A 14,852-nucleotide genomic window follows, 5' to 3' on the forward strand; every position below is an offset into this window, starting at 1 on the left:
GACTAGCCTTCCTGTTTATTCTGTTCAGAATATTGTCTGGCGATATACCCTATTATCACAATCCCAAAATATTGCGCTCTCACTCATCCGCTCTAACCCCAGAATCTGTTTTTGGAAACAACTGCAAAAAGTTAATAGCAATGTGATATCATTTTTTTTAATTTGTCTGGCATATCGTAATATTAATTTAATATATATCTACTAGCTGTGCTACCCGACGTTGCCCGGCTAATAAAATTGTCTTTGGTCAGAAAATTGATTTGTGTTTAATATATAACAACATTTGCCATTCTAACTTTCACACTACATATTATGAGAAAAGTGTTAGTTGAAATAATTTAATAGAAAATAAAAACAACTGTAAAGGTTTTCAAACTTTGTCAAACAACTTTTATACTCATATTTCCTCAAATCATGAAACAAATGTTTTGTGCAGGTCAAATAAATTTATAAAAAAGACTATGAAAGGGTTTAGATGTAAGTGTGAGATATTAGCAAGTAATAGCTATATTAAGTCGGATTTGCTACGGTTAAGTTCAAGGACAACTCTATGTGTGGAATGGCTAACGACAATGTACACTAGGCTGCATCAATTGGCTGATGTGCCATACATAGCATTTTCATGTTCTCTTAAGACCCACCAAATTCAATTGTTTAACTGTTTCTATATGTTTACTACACCACATGTTATTATATTACAAATGGTAATCATTGAAATAACCTTAGCTGACACATAATGCGTTGATGTTAATAGAAACATTGACATCCATGTGAGATAATATGTATTTAATTGCATGGGGCAGCTTTGCAGACGCAGGCAAGTCTATCGAATTTTTTGTACGCGTGCTGCTTATGACTGCTTATTTTCATAGTTGTTTCTTTCTCACCACCACGGGGTTATATACATGCAAATTCCTAAACTGTTTTCATAAACACAAAATTTCAAAGGAAGAACTCTCCATGTTGACAGGTCTGTATCAGACAGTTATTTTATGTAAAAACACCGATCAACTAATAATAAGTCATATTAATGCCTTTTGCATTAATTTCAGAAAAGTTCTAGCCGCTTACAAATACAGTTTTAATTGAAGGACATAAACTCTCATTTTTTAAAATGCTTAGACAAGTTACTTTGGGTTTGCTTCGCTTATACTTATTAATAAAAAAAAGTATTTTTAAAAACTCAAGTCATAACTGTCTTACTTTATAATGAAGCAAATAAAAAATAAAAGGCAGTGATAATTGCTTTATATACTATGAAGGACAAATCAAGGTAACTTCGCTAATTAGCTAGTTAGGCCAAATTAGAGTACTTGGCTTCTTGATCAAAATCAAGAATGACGTGAAAGGATCACTTCACCAGTTTCTTTTTCTGAAATTTATAAACAAACAAACAAATATTGAAAAATATTCTGTTGAATGCAAAAACTAGTGATGATATAGCGCTGTGATGATGAAGTTGTTAGGAAAATTGTATATGATAGTTTAATTTTGTGATTTGCGTCCTTATCAATTTACTATTTGTGTAAATGCCTTCAGATATTTTAGTTTTTGGCGGGTATGACTTGTACAAGTTATCCAACACTGATACTTGTCAATCATCAAGGCCATCACCCTCAACATTTTCAGCTGAGTAGATCTTTGGCAATACCTAAGATGCAGCAGGGGTTTCATTTTTGTTAATTCGTTTAGGTGTACTTTGAACTTATTGTTAGTAAATATTTTTGTTGAAATGCCTCTGAATGTCTTTATTAAAATTATTAAAGCCTTAATTACCGAATAAAATATGTTTTGAGCTATTGTTTCATCAGGTACACAACTCAGTCATCAAGCGATGATCATCTAGCACAAATGGTCTCACCTTTTATAGAAAATATCCTTAATAAACTTGTTAAAAATGTTTAGCTATAAAGTATTTATTATTAACCTAAAACTCTCATTTCCCTGATCCATTCACACAGTCGAATGTCATAAGCTTCACATTTGAACTAGGAAGCATGTGGTCAATGTCGCCAAATCTCTGTAATTCGAAGAAAATTGTCAACAAAATCAAAAGGATATCTTTTCACTTCAGACAAGGCCTAGTCGTTATATTATGCTATCGATAAACTATAATAACAATACATTGTATATCATTTAAGAATTATTATTACATACTAATACTTTTAGAACTGTAGATATGTTGCTATTGCTATTTATCATTATTTTGTGAAAGTGCATGCATTGACTGAAACTGAGGAAACTCCATAGTACTGTAAAAAGTTAGAAAAAAGTTAAATTATTAGAGTAATCATTGCTGTACATGTACATGTATTTCATAGCCTGTTGTGCCAAAGTATTCCATAAGCTGATGTATGTAAGTGTTCCATAGCCTTAGGTTATGTAGGAGTTTCATAGCTCTAGGTATGTATGTGTTCCATAGTCGTATGTATGTAAGTGTTTCATAACCTTATGTATGTAGTTTGATGCACAACCCTTCCTGAACTCACTTATTACTATTATACCTTTTTTTCTGAAGTTTAATTGTAATAGCCATAGTTGAAGCTTGGTATGTTTTGCCATAAAGGGTTTTCATCACAGCAAATATTTTACATTGATGAAGAGGATAAGGAACTTATTAAAATTCCAGCCTTTACTTTCAGCATACTACAATGTTAAATATTCCACAAAATATTACCCTAACGAGGGCAAGGTGATTTTACTCCAATTGGCAAAAATTTGCACCAATTACAGTAAAAGTCTTTAAACATCTGTCATTATAATTTTAATTCAAACTCAATATTATTTTAGGGCCAATTGCGAGTGCATTGGTAAATATGTACAGCTGTCGAACAGTCACTATGGTTGGTGCCTTATTGGTGCTGTCGGATTTGTCATCAGTTCCTTTGCACCTAGAATCTGGTTTCTGTATTTCAGCCTCGGGATTTTAACAGGTAAGTTTTAGCAAATTAATCAGGAGCAGTGTACCAGATTAAAGATATGATGCAATGAATGATATTAATAATTAGTCAATGATTGGCAGACATTAGATATAGTCAACTTTGTTGCTCAATATTTCATGTTGGCGTGCATTTTTGTAATTATAAAGTACTCATTCTAACATTAATTTTGGTGAGTGTTTTACATTTGCGTGTAGATCATCAGTACATATCACAGGGGAAACACTTCCTTGTTAGGTTTGCCATATTGTACTGGAGATAAATCCTGGAATCTAATTGCTTATTTCTAGCCGGTCAAATATAGAAAAATGTTAACTATTTGACAAGAATGGCAACGAAGCTCTCATGTGACTATATTATTTATTATAACAATATTAGCAGTAGGAGGCCAGACTTGACAGTTTTGACCAAAGATTAAACCAAAAACTTTCAGGTTGTTATCGAGAACATATATGCATTATTTTATAAATGCAGTTAATTGGTTTAATTAATGAGTGGACCACTTTATAATAAAGTAACTTTACAAATTTTAAGCAGTAGCTCGTCTATCACGCTTTATTAAAAGTATTTTATACTTGTATAAAAACGGTAGCTGCTTTAGAGATGACTGGTCTTTAAAAGAGTGTACCTAGATTGCTTGATTTGTATTAGTAAAATTTTTTAGTGGCCTACCTATTCTTCGTATCGTAGTAAGAAGTTTGCTCAACACATACCGGCAAGTTTTGTTTATCCAGGTGTTGATGTATTTCCAACATACATAAACTGGAGTACCTGTATGTATTTTTTTGGATGCACAAATATCTAGAGTTGATGCAGTTGACAATTTGGCTAGGTATAGCATCATGTAGCCATTTTAAGAGGAGAATAATACTAGAGTTTGCTTGCTGTTCATGAATCTAGGTAAAGTTATTATATGCAAGTTTGATGTCATAATCTTAAAGACTGCGGGCACGCAGTAAGATGGGTCTTCACCTAACCTTGACCTACACTGGCCTGATTTTGATTTCCCTAACAAATTGCATTCTTTTCAGCATTCATTTACTGAGCGATGTCGTGTAAGACGTGTCATTGTTTGACATACAGACATAGGTTATAATTTGATACAGGAAGTGACAGAGTAACTCTTTGAGTAAAATTCTAAAAGCATAAATGTCTAGTTGAAAAGATAAATGTCTAGTATTTACTTTTTATGTAACATCGAAACATTGTAGCAGTCGAAACAGGGAAAGACCAAATTTTAATGTAAATTTAATTGTAATTTCTTCACTACTCCTTCTATGCTTTAAAACAATTACTAGCAATAAGAATGGTGTTTATCAATAGATAAAACAGTTGATGAAATTCTTTAACTATTTCATGAGGAAATATAACTCCTTCATATTATCATCATACACTGAACAATTATTGTTTAAACTTCTATGCAATTTAACTCCTGATTTGCGGAGTTGCCTTCACATACACTCTAGCACTGATTGAGTTTACAATGGTAGCAATAGGATTCATCCTGCAGCCAATTATTTTAATTATGTTGAAATTATATGTTGTTCTTACTGGAAGCTCTCTTATACTATATTTGGTAGCGATATACCAGCGGTTCGCTACACACTTGTATTTGTATAAAAATATGCCAAGGAATTTTAATGCTTTAGAACAAACAGACTGAAATAGTATTTCCATAATGCAGACCAAACTCAACAATTAGATTTAGTACAAATATGGCTGACTTGTAAATTGCAATGAACAGTCACTGAGCTGGAATGTATCAATTTGGTTTACTGCTGTTTTGGCTGTGAAGTAGACTAAATTTTGGTGAAGCTGCGGCGGAATTATTTTATGAACGAGTAAAATCTATAAGATGTTTCACTTGTTTACCATATTGTAAGAACATTGGCACTTGCCTGTACTTAGTTCAAATTGTAGGGTTTGGCTTTGGAATCATCTACCTCCCTGCCATAGTCATAGTGAACTACTACTTTGAAAAATTTTGTGCCCTCGCGACAGGCCTTGCTTGCCGTGTTTCAGGTTTTGGTACCTTCATCTTTGTACCATTGTCCGAATTTCTCATCAAAAACTTCGGTTGGAAGGAAACACGTTTTTGGATGGCGGTTATTATTCTCAAGTGCTGCATTTTTTGGGCACTTTTTTGACCATTGCTGCTTGTTGATAACACAGAGGTTCTGCCAGCAATTGAAATTACGGGAGTGGAGTTGCAAGACAAAGCTTTGAGTAAATCTCATGTAGGCATGTTCAAACTGATAAAGCTCAATCCACAGGAGTGACAAAGAGCAAGCTTTCTTTAAATCAGATCACGTCTCTCAGCTCTCTCAACAACCAGCCATTACCGGGTCATCAATTGAAACAGCATATACCTCGGCACAGAAATGATGCGTTCTACAGTGGCAGCCTGCAAAATGTACCGCTCTACACGAGCAACAAATCAGACTATGTGACCAGCACAATGTCCATAGCCCATTCCCTTCATCAGGCTCAATATCCAGCACAAGCGGGAAACAAGCCAAGAGGTCGCTGTGGCAACTTTGCTGGCAGTTTTAAATCACAAATCAATTTTATCTGCTCAAAGAGTGAGCTTTCGTTCTAATTTTGTTTTCAAACATTTTTACAAACTTGGGCTTCAATGCTCCTTTCTTATTCATCCCAGATAGAGCTAAAGCGTATAATATCAGCAGTGGCAAGGCAGCCTTTCTTGTTTCCATAGTTGGCATCGCAAACACGGTTGGCAGAATCGTGTTCGGGTTTATAGCAGACTTGCGCAGAGTAAAACGCTATCAAATCTACATCTACAACACAGGATTGGTCATTGCTGGTTGGCTACCGCTTTCAGCTCTGAAAGTAGTCATGCATCACAAATCATCTACTCCCTTGTCTTTGATGTTTTTATCGGTGAGTCCGCAACTAGGTCATGTTATGAGATTCCTATAATAGCTTGAATCAAAGAATCTTTGGACAAGCTAGATCCTGTATCAGTGTCAATATACTGATGAGAAACAATCGCACTGCCTAAAATACTTTATGTGACTGTTTTTATGAAATCCTAAGCATCTTTCTATTAACCATCAAAGTTTGATATTTGTGTAAGTGCTATTGTTACTACCGCTTAAATTATGCTAATGAGTGTAGACCTGGCTGCTGATCATTGCAACCATTAACATATTGATATTGTTTTGTTAAAAATCCTGTCAGTTCGATGTGACTTTAAATTTTTGTTTTAATCTTACCAAAGTTGTTTTGATATCTCAAAAGCAGTACATGCTGACCTTCTCATTTTAGCTGTTCCAACAATATGAAAACATTTTATTCTTTCTAATTTTTCAATATTGTGTCCATTTATGAATTTTTTTCAGCTGCATTCAAATGACTCAGCATATTGAGGCAGACCTACAAAGGCATATCTAACAATAATTTGCCCATAAAATAATATCATTAAAAAGGATTACAATAGTAAAATTTTGGTATTTAGCGATAAGATAGTTTTTGGTTTGTTTTGTTCAGAAACTTTTTTGAATAGTTAATGTATCAGCAACTGCTGAGACTAACAATGTATATCTGTTTGATGCGGTGTAAAATCCTCAGTAGCTGGATTACAATTGACATGCTACTTATACCTTGACTTTGCATTGTGCTCTCATTCAACAGAGAAGACAACTCCATTTAAACTCATCTTCACAACCCGTTGTTTAATGATGTTTTTTTATTATCTTTTCTTTTAAAGTCAAGAAATTATGCATTTTTCAAAATTTATTGCCAAGTTGTGCATCACCATATGCTATATAGCACACATAATAACACACATTAAATTTTCACCTTATTCTCAGTCATGCTATGTAATAGCTCATGTTAGAGTGGGTCATCAGGATCATACATAAATACATACTTAATAGTAAATACAGAAACACTTTGCTTTGTCTCATCATTAATGAGACTTTTTAAAACTGCTAAAAGGTTTCCTTCCTTTAAATAGCTTATCACATCAGTTCTACAGTAACACAAATATGATAGACACTATTAAGTGTTATCACGAGAAATCATCAAAGATATTAAAGCAATGCCGATTCATAGAAACAGTTGTAATTCACAGCTAGGTTTGAAGATCATGATTGTGTGAGAGATTATGATGTGAAATGTAATGATTACAACATGGCTTCACAGCTGTTATTATAGTCAATATTTAGATGAGCATAAGTTACTAGTTTAAGCTACTCAAACTCACTGAGCAAAGAAACTTAGCTAATTACCCAAGCAACGCAGGGCCTTCATTTAGTTTAATATAAAGCACAGGTTTATTAATGTCATTATTTAAAGGCTAAGCATTGTTTACTCATTTTCTTTAAAGGTTGACTTGCAACAAAATTCACATTACACTTATTCGGTATCAAAAGATTCACCATGTTTTACTCTGTTATGATGTAGGTGCCAAATATGTGGAAACGTGATTACAAGCTTTTGAAACTTCAAAAACGAAAATCCGCCGTAGATTGGAATCTGTTTATTTCTTTGACATAGTCATGACAGTTTGGTTATTGTCTTGTCACATGATGTTCAACATTTACTGAAAGGCCGATAAAAAGCTCAATATAAAACTTCTCGCAGCACTAGTTTATGACAAACACTTCTGGTTTTATCGAAGACCCTGTATCAAATATAGATACTCGCTACTTTACAGTTTTAAATAAGAGAGACGCCATAACAGGTTTGCTAACTCTAAAAGATTTGTAATTCATATCTGCTAGTAAGATTTGTAATATCATCTCATAAGATTTTCCTAGGAAATGTAAAAAGGTGAGCTCATTTTTGCACTCGACCGGCTGCTGTTGAAAACAAAAAACATTTTGGTTGATGTATGTAATATTCATGTCACCATACCATGCAAAATACCTTATAATCATCAAACTGTTATATTCCCTTTTTGCAGATAACAATAAACACTAATAAATATCAGTGGCGTAAAGTACTCAATTTAATGCAAACTAAAATCTCAAGTCATAGAATGCACCCAACTGGGAAGGTATGATAGTTTTGTAAGGCAGCTAGGTATGTATATTGCCGTGTGCGATATTGTGGAATGCGATATATGTGGAATTCATATCTTATGCGCGGGATGGGGGTAGGGTGTAGTAACATGCAAAGTATCTTATTTGCTTTTAATCAGAGTTATGCATTGTGACCAGTTTTAATCAGAATCGCATGTATAAGCCGAACCCCCAGTTTGGTAAAGGTTTTTCGCTCTAGAATGGAGTTTTATGCCAGGATATACAATAGCAATAAAATTAGTGTTTGAGTTACTGTCAGCTTCTAATCATTTTCAGTACATAAGAAACATGAATTCAGATTGATGATTTATGCGTATCTGTTTAGGAAAGTTTATGAAAAAGCTAATAAATCAACTAATAACACGACGGCTTTTTTTGGGAGACCTCAAAAAACTCTGTGTGTGAATTTCTGGAAAATGATTTGTTTGATTAAAATCTCTTATGAAGATTTTTTGAGAAGGTGATAGGGTCTGGCAGAATGTATACAATCATTAATTTAAAACAGAGATCAATCTCCACACTAAAGAGCTTAATAATAGCACAGCACATATTAGGCTACTGTTCTGCTATCAAATCTATCCATGCATTGGTGGTTAGCGCTGTGATCATACAGTGTTCTAACTATGGACCTAGTTTTCACATGTTTTACCAATATGATTGCTTTGCTCTGGTTATCATTCAACATAGCGATGATGCAATTAACTTTGCAAAACCGTTTTCCTAAAATCATTGACCAGCTAGTCTCTCATGTATGCTAGGGTGAATGCTATATGTACATGAATGCATACATATTTTTCATACTAGAAAGCCGAATATTATTTATAGCCTTTACCTTTATTTTTGAGTTTTGTAGTCAGAATGATAAAAATCATTCCGTTTACTTTTACACTAATACAGTATTAACCAATGATTAGTATATCACAGTGTGATTGAATCAATTAGCAAGAGTTGTCTTACTACTGATTTACCAGCACACAACTCTTTATTCATAAATTACTCTCCAAATCTAGTCTAAGTTGAATTCAAAGACGGTTGACTAGTATTTAGATGTTATTAGGCTGTAGTTTTTTTTGACACAATCGTTACCCAACCAAATCTCACATAATCTAGCAGTTTCTAATGCCGTAGGCCATCTTGCACGTGATTACATAAACATTGCACCAGAATCTAACATCAGATGCGCAGAGACAAATACTACTGTTTCATATGCAGTGTACCATTGGGTTATGGCGTCGTTATTTTACGGTTATCTGCCTTAAAATGTGGAACATGATGTTTTTGTCCCCTCGTTACAAAATTTCTTCACTGCACATCATCAACCAAAATGTCTCTCAAAATTCCAATTTGGTGGTTGGTGTGTTGAATACATTGCAATTATTCAAAATGCTGATATGGTAATCACTAAAACCCCTCCCAGAAAGCATGGAAGAGATACGATGCTTGCTCTCTGTCTATCAGTTTAGCATTCTTCAAGTGTCATAAATGTTTGAAACTGTGTAAGTGAAATGAAAATTAGTGCAAAGCAAGCCAAAGTGTGAATTTATTGTGCATTTTAACATTTAATGTAATATTTGCTATAACTTTTAATTCATTATACATATGTAACTATTTACCTACATATATAACTTTATCTCATTAGCCATGGATCCTGAGATTGATAACCACATTAAAAGAAGTGAGAAAATGATTTTATTGCATTAAATTTTTTTTATAGCTGATCATAGCTACTAAGTACACTAAAGTTACTGCAGGTAACTATAGTTATCAAGGTTTATATACTATTTTGTTACTAATTTTTAATATGTACAGCATGTAAATAAAATTTTGATGTTTTTTACCAAGGGGTGTTTGCATTAGATACCGCAAAACCTCTAATTGAACGATACCTTTATTTGAATGCCACCTCTATTTGACCGCCTATAGGATAAGGGTTGAAAAATAGTGCCCCCATGGCTTTCAAATAAAAGCTTTACGATAATTTTTATGGGTTTCTATGGGTTTCTTTATACCCCTCTATACGACATTTTCACCTTACGATGCCAACACGGGAATGAATTAATGTCATATGGCGGAGCTCACTATATTTTGAAGATATACATGCAAACTGTGGTCAAAGTTACAAGTAATTAACCCAAACCATCTCCCTGGATTACAATCACAGTTTGATTTGTTTTGTGTTTCTTTTAGTAGAAGTAGTTCAGACTAGGATTGCTGTTAGAAGATGGTTGATGAATTACAGTGTAAACTTCTGACTAATAAGTTTTTATTCTGTCGTTTCATCAGAGTTATACAAAGTCTGTTGTACATTCATCAAACCATAAAACAATGGCATCACTTGAAGCGGTGTAGAGATGAGTTATGTGTCTTGGATGCGGCATACAAAACGTCAAAGTTCCCATACATATATTCTTCATTGTCGTGAAAACTAATTCGAATTACCAAGTATGTGTGAAATTCACTCATAGGCATAAACAAATAATGCTTTTAGTAATGTAATTGAACTTTCATAATATGATATAATTTTATTGGTGCGCTGTTTGGGATGTTGTGAAACTTGATTGGGATTAATTTTAACACACAGACATGTATATTTATAACATACCACATGACACATTTATTTTTTAGGTAGTTGAAACTTTCATCTTGAATGATGAGACAACTGAGAGCATACAGGAAGCTCTTGAAGGGATTGAGAAGTGGAACTGCTCATGGACACCTCGGCATGGATAGTTGATTATGCAGATTAAGAAATTGCTGTCATAGAACATGTGTTTAGTGGTAAGTGTTATATCTTGCATTGGGTCAGCCACAATTAATATTATAACTATTTCCCACTGTAACCCACTTCACAGAACATATGAATCACTTGAGGCATGGTTTACTTTTGTTTAGCAAGCACACTGAAGTTGGTGTAATTGGCTAAATTGTTTTGTATTTTTTGCTGCTATTGCCAATTTTTTCAAACTCATGAATCAACCAGGTAGAACCTTATTGCACTCTTATCAAGTCTTCCACAGACTTAACCATATGTATAACTGTTAGTAATGAACCTAATTCGCATGTCTAAATATGTGACAGAGATTAAAGTACTTTTTTGTGCAATTTTCACCGGGAGCAAGCTTGGGAGAGAGCCGTCAAAAAGATTGAAAGGAAAGAGTATAAACTTAGCTGAACAGTGGAACAGCAAGTTTTTTTCAGTGTCTGTCAAAGAATTGTCTTTCCAAGGTTGGCATTTGACTTGCGACAATTCTTCAATGTTGGTTACAACATCAAGGTTCATTTTTCTGGACAAAACCAAAATACATTTCACATGCTCTCTCAAGCATCCACAGTTCTGTTAAATATTCAAGAGTAATAACCAAACATGTCTTAGCAAATTTGTAAAGACTAAGAAAGTTCTACCAAATCATGTGGTCATGAGTGAGAATCAGCCCTTTATCTAAAATCTATCTTACTTTGATTAGCTGAAGTAGCGCTGTTCATGAGTAAAGGTTTATTTACCATAATAGCTTACTAACTGGGTAGTTCCAGAACCAAGGACAAGTACTTCACAAACTAGAGGGCCGTGAGAATTTCAACTTGTTGACAAGAGATAGGAATTTTTAAGAATATTTGAAGCAGCAGTAGCCCAAGGCAATTTACCAAAGGCAAGTCAAAATCAGAACCAATGGCCGATTGAAGTCTAAGGAAAGAAAAGCTACTTTTTTGTAGCTGGATAGCTATCTTGATAAAGTAAATGTTCAGATCTGTTGCTTTAACATTTGTTCTGATTAACAACTTTTGGAATGGTACATGAAGTAAGCAAAAATTGCTCTACGTGTATTCATGTTTGCATACCAGTTTTGATACGATACTATGAGTTGATATCAACGTTAACATATCATTTCATCACTCTACTGAGCATCATACTTTTCACATTATATAGAATTTAGAGAATAAAAAAGTATACAGATTATACAAAAAACAATATATACTATATATAGTATATATTCCTACGACAAAACAAGAGCAAAGCGATTGATCGGGGGATTTATGATAAATGCACATGTGCACAGAACTCCCAATAAATTATCCGTTAACGACCGTCACCAAACCCTTGCAACGAAATCCTATCAACAAATTTAACTATTTTTCAGTAAAGTTGTTTAAGTGTAATAATGATACAAAACGCATATAAACCTATTTAAATTTGTTACCAAGCCTTTGAAAGATTACCGCAAATTCCTAAAACTAACCCATCTGATCGGATTATACACATATAGACAGATTAATTTGGACGAAAATCGCCACAAAACGCTTGAAAAGCTTGGTTTAATAAAAGTTGAGACTTGAAATTGAAACGCCGAGCGACAGAGAATAGAACGATAAAGTCGTGCGCATTTCACAAAAAAATAGCGTGCACTTTTTACCAGTCTATAGCATTGTTGAACTGCCGAAGGTTTCGGCAATTAACATAGGAGTACAGAAATCGTTTCATTTTTGCCGATTTTAATTTTTTCATTTTCGTTTGCCGACACATTTGAGTACTTTCGTATTCTAACTGATGTCCAACGCAGTGTAAGTAAAGGAAATGACGATGATGTTTTTTTAACGGTTCTTATGAGATTATTACAATAATTAATTATAAGTTTGGATGCTTACAGAACAATGACTACGTATTACAGATTTTCTAAAAATCTATATAAATATCACAACTTCGTGATATTGTTAGCTATGACGTGTTGAAATTTAAACAAAATTGTGCATTGGTTTTATATTATTACCAGTGTTCAAAATGGAGGGGGGGGGTACGCAGGGGTACGGCATACCCCTAAGACAAATTAGTGGGGGTACTCCCTAGGTCGCGTACCCCCTCATATAAGGTTGCTCATATCTTATTAAATGCGGTAAAACCGGAATGAAGTGAAATATTCACACAACGTTTTTTCCTTTTTTTTCCTAACTTATATTAGCTTGAGTTCATTACAACAAAGACAGTGCGCGTTTTCGGGACGAGAGAATCACACTACTGATCTTTAATTTCTTCAGTCAGTTTTTGCTATTATAGCGGATCAACTAGATTGTTTTGTTAAAAACTGAGAACCGATCAGTTTTTTATCAACCGACACAATCCACGGGACCCTGTGTTGGCCGCCCTGTGGAACCCTCAAATAGCTTAAGATTAATCATTGCTTGGAGTCTTCTCTTGTGTTTTGGATGGTAGTTTTGAATAAATTCTTGCTTATTATACTAGTTTCTTCGTTTCTTTCAATTCATAATAAAACAGCATGGGCCAACAGATAACTTCTTTAAAGGTGAGTAAGAATCAGTGACTGTCATGAAATTAGAGTCTGTATTTTTAAAAAATAGTGAGTAACTGAGCTTATCATATAATAATATTCATGGTGGCTTGGAGATGGGACTGTATTGTGTCTGGGGTCTGTGTGGACTGTCTATAGGGCTTTTTAACTCACTCACATCACAACCTGGAGTCTCCATAGTCATAGAGCACACAGGCTGTGCAGCTAAGCCCACTTTTAATTTCTTACTGAACACAACACAGGGTTTTAAGTTATGGAAAACAGCATAATCTAGGGGCATTCATGCTAACAAAAATTTGCGGGGGAGTACCCCCCGACCCCCCTTTACTGAGAGGGTGGAGCGCCCTTCTCAGACTCACCCTGTGAGCGGCGAGCAGGGCCGTTGGCCCTGGACACTACTCTCCTGCCATGACAGAGAGTACCCCCAAGATTCTTTCTCCACTTCAGACACCGATTATTACTATATTAATAACATTGGTTACTCTAATAACATCAGTGAATTTTACTTCTAATATTGGCCAATATTGCATTTCTCTTTTTGCAGGAGGAGAGATATAAACATATAATCTTTTCCTTTCATTATTGCTATTTATTGTATATAATAACACCCGCACCCAGTACATTACAGCTACCATTGCAGTTATCCTATTTGACTGCTAATATTGCATTTCTCAACCATCAGTACCCTTTCGTTTTTCCAATATCACTTTGGTCGTGGGCTGTATGACAGTGGAATTTCTAGTGTATACTGGTATAGTACCGCATATTTTATGTAGTCTGTTTGTCCGGATGTACCTAAATCAATTGATATATTGGTGGAAGAAGCCCTAATCCTAGAAAACACGGAAACCATAGACAACCTAAATAGTTTTATGCAACACTAATGAATGTGTATACTTCAGTATGTCGGCTACCCTGAATGATTATTTGCTTTTTAGGTACCATATCAACAATGATATGTGTTCTGGCTTGTAGTATGTGTACAGCTCCGACATACTAAAATAACTGTGAAATCGACCCAAAGAGATAGTCAAAGCGTGCTAAACCTGAAAAGTTTCTGGCAAGGCACCTGCTGGTAATCTGCAGCTATTGAATTCTGAGGCCAGCATGTATGAGGTTCTGGATGATTAAGAAAAAAGTACATATTTACCTTTGATCCTTCATGTGAGTGTTGACTTCCAGCAGTGTCTGTATCCATGTAAGCATGTGTTGGTGCCTATAACACCTATACAGCCTATAATATGTGTCGAGGCATGGTTTTTACTTGATGATGACGTAATGTCCTGCACTCGATTGTTTCCATCAAAATAGCCACTAATTAGTTATTCAGCTCTTGCAAGCCCATGGATTTTTTGTGTCAAAAGTGCTGACGGTGCTTAACCGCTACCCTCGCTACCAAAAAAGTAAAATCACAGCTTATGATAGCAAGTTAAGGTAGGGAGCTGTTGAAAATGTTGTTGTCAAGAACTTATCTCACCAGTGACATTGCTGCCCTATAAGACTTTTCTGCAAAAAACAAACGCTTCGAAAGCTTGATAACTCTGTAGATAATAATGACGTAAATC

At 34.5% G+C, this 14,852-nt stretch overlaps 1 pseudogene; it reads left to right on the forward strand.

Moving 5' to 3' along the window:
• Positions 1–14,852, forward strand: part of LOC137406874 (monocarboxylate transporter 12-like) — a 444,512-nt pseudogene that overhangs the window by 11,848 nt on the left and 417,812 nt on the right.

The sequence above is a fragment of the Watersipora subatra genome, chromosome 10, assembly GCF_963576615.1.
Source record: "Watersipora subatra chromosome 10, tzWatSuba1.1, whole genome shotgun sequence".
Lineage (NCBI taxonomy): Eukaryota > Metazoa > Bryozoa > Gymnolaemata > Cheilostomatida > Watersiporidae > Watersipora > Watersipora subatra.